The sequence below is a fragment of the Carlito syrichta genome, unplaced genomic scaffold (genome assembly GCF_000164805.1).
Source record: "Carlito syrichta isolate Samal-C Ts95f unplaced genomic scaffold, Tarsius_syrichta-2.0.1 Scaffold309100, whole genome shotgun sequence".
Taxonomy (NCBI): domain Eukaryota; kingdom Metazoa; phylum Chordata; class Mammalia; order Primates; family Tarsiidae; genus Carlito; species Carlito syrichta.
The window spans coordinates 620305-631306 of record NW_007253196.1 but is presented as its reverse complement, the minus strand read 5'-3'; positions in this window follow the sequence as shown (position 1 = coordinate 631306).

Below are 11002 nucleotides of genomic sequence, written 5' to 3'. Positions count from 1 at the left end.
CAATCCACTCACCTCAGCCTCCCAAAGTGCGGGATTACAGGCTGAGCCACCGAGCCCGGCCTTAAGGGCTCTTATTTAGCTATTTCTAGGGTCTTTTGTAGCAACAACCAAACCTACAACTTAACCAATACACTCATAACAGGAAACATCTGCCAAAAATATAATAATCATGAACTTATATACATCTGGCAGTACTTATTTATTTGGTGAAACATATAAAGCAAGTGGGGTAAAATTACAAGGAGAAACTCATACATTTATAAACAAAGTAGAAATTTTAATTAAACTTTCTTTTTTTGTTTTTTGAGTTGAAGTCTTACTCTGTTGCCCAGATTGCAGTGCAGTAGCACGTTCATGGCCACCGCAGCCTCAACCAGTTGGGTTCAAGCGATCCTTCTGCCTCAGCCTTCCAAGTAGCTGGAATCACAGGTGCGTGCCACCATGCCCAGCTAATTTTTTTGATTTACTGTAGAGACAAGATCTTCCCAAGTTGCCCAGGCTGGTCTCAAGCCTCTGGGCTCAGGCAATCCTCTCACCTCTGCCTCCCAAAGTGCTGGGATTACAGGCATGAGCCACCACACCTGGCTAAACTTTCTTAAAAGCAATGGATCAAGTAACAAAACATAAGTGAAGATACAAAAGTTTGAACACTATAATTAAGGAGCTTGATCTTCTAGATAATAAACCCTACTCTCCACCCACAGAACACCCATTGTTTTCAAGCTCATGTGGAACATTTAAAAAAAATATACCGCATGCTTGGCAATAAAGGAAGTATAAAATTTGTTCAAAGAATCAGTATTATTCAGTCACATTCTCTTATCCCAATATAATAAAATTAGAAATGAACAACAAAAAGTTGGCCAAGGAACTTCAGTATGTTCAGTAACTTAAAAACTCATTTTTAAGTAATCCATGGGGTAAGGGAAAAAGATAATGGGAATTACAAGATATTTAAAACTGAATAACAATAAGCTAAAGTGGAACTTGGAGGAAAAATTATAGCCTTAAATGCATGTATTAAAAACAGGAAGGTGGGGAAGGGAGCAGAACAACAACAACGAAAAGCCAAGAAGCACTTGTAACAAATGAATTAAACATCCAACTTAAGACACTAGGAAAGAACCATCAGAAAACCCAAAGAGAAGAAAAGAAAGAAAATGCTAAAGGTAAAGTAGAAAGCAATGATATGGAAAACAACAGAAAGTTGAGATCATTCTTTAAAAATTCTTAATAAAATATACAAATCATTAGCACAAAATGTACAGTATTGGGAGCAAAAAGAAGGATATGTATGACTAGAGATACAATCAAGATTTTTTTAAAAATCACTAGAAAACACCGTGGAGGCCTCCAATTCTGGCCAAGATATCAGACTAAGATAATACAGAAAACCCAGGATAGAAACTCACAAGGAAGGAGAGAGTTGTAAGAGGAAGTGGAGGTCAAGACATTCAAGCAAGCATAGACTTTACGAGAAAAAAAATGTAAAGGCTGATCAAAAAGAAAAACAAGGTAAGACTAAAAAACTAGAAAACGACAAGCAGAAAACTGCGATCAGAGTACCAAAGCACTCTAAGATTGTTCTAGAGGTAGATATTGATTAACTTCAGACCTTGTTACCTGAACTTAAAAATTGAAGGATGACTAATGGAAGAACAGAAATAGAACGTATTCCAAGCCAATAGAGTGGAAACAAAGAGAAGGAAGAGAATCCAGTCAGTCCACCACCAGGGAGGAAATGACACATAAAAGAAGCAAAGGGAAACTTGGTCTGGTTGTCAGTTTCATAGGTGGTTCCAGTGACCCCCTATCTCCTGGGACTCATGTCCCTGTGTAGTCTTCTTCCAGAGTGTGCCTGCTGGACTTATGACTTATTTCTGTCCAACAGAATATTGCAGAAGTGATGGCATGTTACTTCCAAACTGTTGGCAGACAGCTTGACTGCAACCTCTGAGAGAGACTGAGCCAGAATCACCTTGAGACTTGGCTCCTAGATTCCTAACTCTAAGAAACTGATAAATGTTTATTGTCTCGAGCTGTTCACTTTGTTACTCAGTAATAAATAATAATTAGTAATGCACATGGTGGCCGGGTATGGCTCATGCCTGTAATCCCAGACCTTTGGAAGGCCAAGGTGGGATTGCTTGAGTCCAGGAGTTCGAAACCAGTCTGGGCAACATAGTGATACCTCATCTCTACAAAAAAATTAAAAATAAGCTGGGTGTGGTGGTGCGTGCCTATAGTCTCAGCTTCTCAGAAGGCTAAGGTGAAAGGATTGCCTGAGCCCAGGAGGTGGAGGCTACAGTGAGCTGTGATTGTGCCGTTGCACTCCTGGGTGACAGAGTGAAACCCACTCTCAAATAATAATGATAACAACAACAACAGCAAAACACATGTGGTAAATGGAAAACAAAATAAAATGGTAGAAATAACTTTTAAAATGTCGATATCGACCAGGCTCAGTGGCTCAGCCTGTAATCCCAGCACGAGAGTGGATTGCCTGAGCCCACAGGTTCAAGACCAGCCTGGGCAACTTGTGAGACCTCGTCTCTACAATACATAATAATAAAAAAAAATTAGCTGGGCGCCGTAGCACACTGCCTGTAGTTCCAGCTACTTGGAAGGCTGAGGCGGAAGGATCGCCGGAGCCCAGCAGGTCAATGCTGGGGTGGCCGTGAGCGTACCACTGCACTCCAGCTTGGGTGACAGAGTGAGACTACAACTCAAAAAATAGTAATAATAAATAAAAAATAAAATAAAATGCTGATGATCACAAAAAATGTAAATGAACAATTTTACCAGTTAACAGATAATCAGATGAATAAAACATACAACCCAGCTCTATACTGTTCATGAGAGACACCCTAAAACAAAAATATGAACATATTGAAAAAAGATATTCTAGATATAACTGACACTGTCCATTGCCTAACCAACAGTGAGCTCCAACCTTTTGCACCCTGCTACAGGACCCTGATGTTTTGCAGGCATCAGGCAACAATCTGTTGGTCATAGGGAGGGTGTCTCCAGTCCAGTCCCAGTTTATTTCTCTAATTATAAAAATACCAGCCCCAAAGAATGAACATGACTTGGTCTAAGCCGGTCATGGAATCTCACTTCTTTTTACTCAGTGATTAGGAAAAAGGGGTTCATGTGACCCAGTTTTAGAAACTGAGATGTAAGGGGAAGTTTTCTGGAACGTGTTACCACCTTTTTCCTGCTTTGTACGTGAACACAATACCTGAAAGTGCAACAGCCTGCTTGCAATCTTGACATGACAGATGTGAGCACAAAGACCTGCAGGTTAATGCTGATGAAGAGGAGTTATAGAACGAGCCTGGGTTCCTAAAGACATCAGAGACCAGCTAAAATAATGCCAACAATGACTTAACTCTGGAATTGTTATTTTAAAAAAACATACCCCAGTTTATTTCAGCCACTGTAGATGGCTTTTGTTACTTGCAGCTAAAGACATTCCTTTAGATAGACACATTAGGCAAATGCTAAGCAAAAGAAAACTGGTGTTGCTTTATAAATATCAGACAAAATGAACTTAAAGTCAAAAGGCATCATGACTTTCGTGTGTATCATTCCATGACAGGAGGATCATTACATAATGACAAACAAGGAAAATGTTACGAAGGAGATAATAATTCTGAACTTTTTTGAACGTGACAGCATAGCCCTCAGATTATAAAAAGTCAGCAAATTTTTCCTGTAAAAGAACAGATAATAAATAGTTAAGACTTCCCAGACCATACAGTCTCAACTACTCACTCTTGCTCTTGTAATGAGAGAGCAATTATAGATAATACATTTTTTTAAAAAAAGAACATGACTGTGTTCCAATAAAATTTTATTTGGGCCAAATGTGGCCCACAGACTGTAAGCAAAACTTGAGACAGCTCCAAATATAACAGATCCATAATCCTTGTAAGGATTTTATCTTTCCTCTCTTCATAGTTACTAAATCAAGCAGCCATAAGATGAGAAAATATGTAGAATAATTAAATAACACAGTAAGAAGCTTGATCAAACAATCAGAAAATTGGCATTCTTTTCATGAACTAAAGGAACATTTGCAAAAAATTGATCACATACTAGGTCATGATGCAAGTCTGCTCACAGAGTAAAGAACTGATAATGTGTAGGCCGTTTTATCTGACCACAGTACAATAAAATGAGAATACCATAACAAAAAAGTTACCTTATGTTTGAGACCTAAAATTGTACCTCCAAATACTTAGTAGGACAAATAAAAAAATAGAAAGTATTAGGAATTGGCCGACAAAAAGAGCTACATCATGAAATTTGAATGCAGGTAAAATAGTCCTTGGAGGGATATGTATGTGTACTTTTTTTTTTTTTAGTTGGAGTCTCACTCTGTCACCCAGGTTGGAGTGCAGTGGCATGCTCACAGCCACCCTAGCATCAACCTGCTGGGCTCCTGCGATACCTCTGCCTCAGCCAAGTAGCCAGAACTACAGGTGCACATTACCACGCTCAGTTAATTTTTTATTTATTGTAGAGACGAGGTCTCGCCAAATCGCCCGGGCTGGTCTTGTGTACTTTTAAATACACATACTAGTTAAGGATAAAGTTTGCACATTAATGATTCAGCGTCCCATTTAGAAAAAGACAACATAATAGCACCCACTCCCCCAAATAGCAGGAAATAATAGAGAAAAATCAATAAAACAGAAAACAAAGAAATGAGAGATGCTCAATAAAACAGATGACTAATAAAATAGATACGTTTCTAGCAAGACTGAAGAAGGAAAAAAAAGGCCCAAATAATATTAGTAATAAAAAGGAAATTTAACTATAAACAGATGTTTTAATCATAAGAAACAATTTTATGTAAATAAATTTGAAAATGCAGATGTAATGGATAAGTGCCTACAAAATATAACATCAAAACTGACTTAAGAAATGGAAATTAGAAATAAATAAAACATTAAGGAAAGTTGTTCAGATTGTTCTGTTTCTATCTTTTAAATCTCTCCTGGGCCTGCAGTTATCATATCATTTTCATTCTTAATATTTATTAATTCGTACTTTTCCTTTTTTTAAAATCAGCCTCAGAGGTTTGACTATTTTATTAATCTTCTCAAAGAACCAACTTCTGACTCATTAATCCTCTTTTCTATTTTATTAATTTTTACTCTTATCGCATTATTTCTTTGTCCTACTTTCACTGAGTTTATTCTGTTGTTCTTTTTTTTTTTTTTTGAGTTGGAGTCTCACTCTGTCACCCAGACTGGAGTGCAGTGGCCACTCCCGGCCACCACAGCCTCAACCTTCTGAGCTCTGGCGATCCTTCCGCCTCAGCCTTCCAAGTAGCCGGAACTACAGGCGTGTGCTACCACACCCGGCTGATTTTTTTTTTTTTTATTGTAGATATGAGGTCTCGCCAAGTTGCCCAGGTGGGTCTCAAACCTGCGGGTTCAGGCAATCCACTCGCTTCAGCCTCCCAAAGGCACAGGATTATAGGCTGAGCCACCGAGCCCGGCTCTGTTGTTCTTTTTTATCTCCTAAGTTAGAGCAAGATACAGAACATTTTTAGACTCCTAGTCAGTAAACCCTCCATCTTACCAGAGGTGATCACTATTTCAGCTTCTAGATTCCTAGATTAGTTTGGACCTCTTTTGAATTTCATACAAATGGAATTATAGAGTATCTACTCCATCTGGTTTCTTTCAATCAACATCGTGTCTGTGAGGTTCGTCCACGTTGTTGCCTGTTACCATGGTTGTGTGTGTGTGCTTGTGAGTGATGTATTTTGGTGTGGCATTCCACTGTATGATCTTACTACAATTTATTTACCGGTTGGACTGTTGGTATACATTTGGATTGTCCCTAGAAGTGTGTTTGTAAAGGTCCAAACATGTGGAAATCACTTTTCTTTTTGTTCTCAACTCTTAATTGTCTTTTGGTCAGAGAATATGTTGTGATTGACCATGATTCTTGAAATGAAGACTTGCTTGATGGCCTGGTATGTAATCAACGTCTGTAAATGCTCCATGGGTGCTGCACTCGAGAAGACTAAGAGTTGGGTGCTGGATTCTCTTTATGTCAGTGAGTCAAGTTTTTCAAATCCTCCATGCCTTTGCTAATTGTTTACTAATGAGTTAGTCAATAATTAAGAGAGATGTTTCGAACTATCCCACTTCTGTGTGTTGTCGATATATTGTTTTTGCTAATGTGTTCGGTTTGTCTCTACCATTTTGCTTTTTGCTTTCAATCTGTTCCACTTTGGGTCTGCTTTATCAACACTATTCCTATTCTTAGAGGGATTGCCCTTAAAATTTCACATTGTACACTTAACAAAGCCTAAATTTAATATCCCACCCACGCTTCCATATAATACAGAGACCTCAAAATACTCTAATTCTCCAATGGCCACTCTCCTGTTCCTTGCATTCAAGTTTCCTTTTAGTCTTGTCCTTTTTTTATTTTATTGTATTTTTTGTGTGAGTTAGGATCTCACTCTGTCTCCCAGGCTGGAGTGCAGTGGCATGATCACAGCTCACTGCAATCTTGACCTCCTGGGATTGGGTGATCCCTCTTCCTCAGCCTCATAAATATCTGGGACTATAGGTGCCTGACACCATACCTGGCAAATTTTTTTTCCCCAGAGATCACCTAGGCTGATCTCAAATTCCTGGGCTCAAGCAATCCTGCTTCCTCAGCCTCCCAAAGTGCTGGGATTACAGGTGTGAGCCACCCCCCAGCCAGTCTTGTCCTTTGTTAGCCCCAAAATTGGCCATCATGATCATTTTTATTTTTAATCAATTTTTTAAAAATTTGAAGATGTAGGGGCTGGGCTTGGTGGCTCAGCCTGTAATTCCAACACTTTGGGAGGCCAGGGCGAGTGGATTGCCTGAGCCCACGGGGTTCGAGACCAACCCCAGGCAACTTGGCGAGACCTCATCTCTACGATAAATAAATTTTTAAAAATTAGCCAGGTGGCCAGGCTCGGTGGCTCAGCCTGTAATTTCACGCTTTGGGAGGCCGAGGTGAGTGGATTGCCCGAGCCCATGGGTTCAAGACCGGCCTGGGCAACTTGGCAAAACCTCATCTGTACAATAAATCAAAAAATTAGCCGGGCATGGTAGCGCGCGCCTGTAGTTCCAGCTACTTGGAAGGCTGAGGTGGAAGGATCGCCGGGGCCCAGTAGGTTGACACTGGGGTGACCATGAGGTGCTACTGCACTCCAGTCTGGGCAACAGAGTGAGACTCCAACTCAAAAAAAAAAAAAAAAATATTAACCGGGCCTGATAGCATGTGCTTGTAGTTCCAGCTACTTGGAAGGCTGAGGTGGAAGGATTGCTGGAGTTCAGCGGGTCGACTCTGGGGTGGCCGTGAGTGTGCCACTGCACTCCAGCCTGGACAATGGAGTGATCTTTGTTTCTGTGATATCTCACCAAGCATGATAGACTCTATCATTTTTATACTATACAATATTTGTGTAGATTTATCTACATGTTTATCATTTTCTTTCCTCAACAATGCTTCTTGCATCTCAGACTTGTCTTTTTCAATCATTTTTCTTCTTTCTAAAGTACATATTTATACATTTTTTTACTGTAAGTCTATTAGTAAAAATTAAAAAAAAATTTTTATTATATAGTAATTGTAGATACACATGCATTTGTAAAAAAATAATAGAGATCCCTTATACTTTGCATCCAGTTTCCCTTAATGGTAGCATTTTGCACAAATACCGTACAATATCGCAGCCAGGAAAATGACATAATGTAATTTACTGAGCTTATTCAGATTTTACCAATTTTTGGTTTTTTTTGTTTTTTTTTTTTTAGTTGGAGTCTCACTCTGTCACCCAGGCTGTAGTGCAGTGGCACGTTCACAGCCACCCCAGCATTGACTCAGGCAATTCTTCTGCCTCAGCCTTCCAAGTAGCAGGAACTATAGGCGTGTGCTATCACACCTGGCAATTTTTTTGATTTATTGTAGAGACAAGGTCTCGCCAAGTTGCCCAAACTGGTCTCAAACCCATGAGCTCAGGCGATCCTCTCACCTTGACCTCCCAAAGTGCTGAGATTACAGGCTTGAGCCACTGCGCCTGGCCAGATTTTACCAGTTTTATATGCACGTGTGTGTGTGTGTGTGTGTGTGTGCGCGCGCACATGCGTGTGCAAGTGTTTTATACAATTTTAGCATATGTAGAATTGTGTGACTAACACAGTCAAGATACAGACAGGGCCGGGCTGTAATCCCAGGACTTTGGGAGGCCGAGGCGAGTGGATTGCCAGAGCCCACCGGTTCAAGAGCAGCCTGGGCAACTTGGTGAGACCTCGTCTCTACAATAAAATAAAAAATAGTTGGGCATGGTAGATTATAAAGTAGAATATGGTCAGCACTTCCAAAAGCTCCCTGTATATCCCTCCACCATAATTCCTAATCTTCTCTCATACAGAAAACCATGATCCTGACTTTATGGTAATCATTGTCTTGCTTTTCTTTAAAGCATTGCCCTGTAATGTGCATATCTAAGTATGCACACTTTTACCTGTTTTGGGACCTTATACAAATGGAATAATATAAAGTATATATTATTTTGTCATGCTTTTTTGGGGGGGTTTCTGTGCATTGTGTTTTTAAGGATTGTTATGGATTGCTATAATTTATTTTCATTGCTGTCTAGTATTCCATTGCATGACCATACCACAATTGATTTATACATTCTTCTGATCATTTCCAGTGTATAGCTATTACTATGTTGTTTCTAACCTGTTATTTAGCTCAGTCACTGAGTATCCTTTCTTTTTTTAAAGTTTCATCATCATATTTTTCTTTCTAGTGTTTCTGTTTAGTTGTTTTCCCAAATCTGCCTGATCATTTTTATAGTATCTTGTTGCTTGTTCACTTCTATAATTCCACATTATGCTTATTAAAACACTCCATACACAATTATGGTATTTTATATTTTATATCTGATATATTTATTGTTTATTTATTGTTTATTGTTTCTAACTGGCTCTCAGTCATGGTGGCTTATTTCCTTGGGAGTTTTGTTAACAGTGTGCAAATCTTTTTTTCATATAAAAATTAATTTTTCCACCACCATTTAATAGAGGGAACTGGTTAAAATGCCACCTCTGTGTATATTGAACTTCCAATCTGCACAGCTGTTTCTGACCTCTCAGTACTGTCCCACCTATTTATTTGTATATCCCTGTCAATACCTTCCTATCTTAGTTACTTTAGCTGCATAAGTCTTGATATGCAGAAGATGATTCTTTCCACTTTGATCATTTTCTTTAAAATTGCCTTGGCTCCTCTTAGCTACTTATTCTTCCATATGACTTTAGGATAAGCTTGACGTGTTTCCCAAAACATTAATCTCTAAAAAAAAACACTTTAATTCTTCACTGAAATTGAAATAAATGTATAAGCCGGACTCGGTGGCTCAGCCTGTAATCCCAGCACTTTGAGAGACTGAGGCGAGTGGATTGCCTGAGTCCGCGGCAAAAAATTAGCTGGGCATGGTAGCCTGTGTCTGTAGTTCCAGCTACTTGGAAGACTGAGATGGAAGGATCACCAGAGCCCAGCAAGTCCACACTGGGGTGACTGTGAGCATGCCGCTGCGCTCCAGCCTGGGTTATGGAGTGAGACTCCAACTCAGAAAAAGAAAGAAAGAAAGAAAGAAATGTATAGATCAGTTTGAGGAGAACTGACATCTTTACAATTGAGTCTTTCCTTTTACAAGCAAGTTATAACACTCCATTTATCTGGGTCTCTTGAATGGTCATCAATAAAAGTTTTATAATTTTCTTTATTAAAATCTTGCATATAGCTTAGATTTATTCCTAGGCACCCCATGGTTTTTTATGCTTTTATAAATAGCATCATCTTTTTTTTTTTTTTTTTTTTTGTGACTGGGTTCACTCTGTTGCCCAGGCTGGAGTGCAGTGGGTGTGATCATAGCTCACTGTAACCTCAAACTCCTGAGCTCAAGCAGTACTCCTGTCTCAGCTTCCTGAGTACCTAGGACTACAGGTGCATGTCACTACACTTAGCTAACTTTTTTCTTTTAGAGATAGGGTCTTATTATGTTGCTCAAACTTCTGGTCTCAAGTGATCCTCCTGCCTCAACCTCCAAAAGTGATAGGATTACAGCTGTGAGTCATCACACCCAGCCAGTATAAATACTAAATTGTATAAATGATATTTTCTATTTGTTGCTAGCATAGTCATGCATTACTTAACAACAGGGATGCATGCATTCTAAGAAATGTGCTGTTAGGCGATTTGGTCATTGTGTGATCATCACAGATTGTACTTATGCAAACCCAGGCTATGTGGTATAGCCCGTGGCTCCTGGGCTACAAACATGTACAGCATGTTATTATGCTAAATCCTGTAGGCAATTATAAGTCTTTGTGTATCTAAATATATTTAAACATAGAAAAGTTACAGCAAAAACATGGGATAAAAGATAGAAAATTATCCACTTGTATAAGGCACTTGTGAGGAATGGAACTTGCAGGATAGGAAGTTGCTCTGGTGTGTTGAGAGTGAGTGGTGAGTAAATGTGAAGGCCAAGGACATCACTGTACACTACTGTAGATTTCATAAACACTGTACACTTAGACTACACCAAACTTATACAAAAACTTTTTTCTCAATAGTAAATCAACCTTAGCTTACTCTCACTTTTTTACTTTATAATCTTTTTAATTTTAAAAAACTTTTTGGGACCGGGCACGGTGGCTCAAGCCTGTAATCCCAGCACTTTGGAAGGCAGAGGTGAGAGGATTGCCTGAGTCCAGGGTTTCGAGACCAATCTGTGCAACTTGGTGAGACCTCATCTCAATAAACCAAAAAATTAACCGGGCATGGTGGCCTATGCCTGTAGTTCCAGCTACTTGGAAGGCTGAGGCGGAAGGATCACCTGAGCCCAGTAGGTCGAGGCTGCGGTGTCCGGGAGCGGCCGCTGCACTCCAGCCTGGGCGACAGAGTGAGACTCCAACTC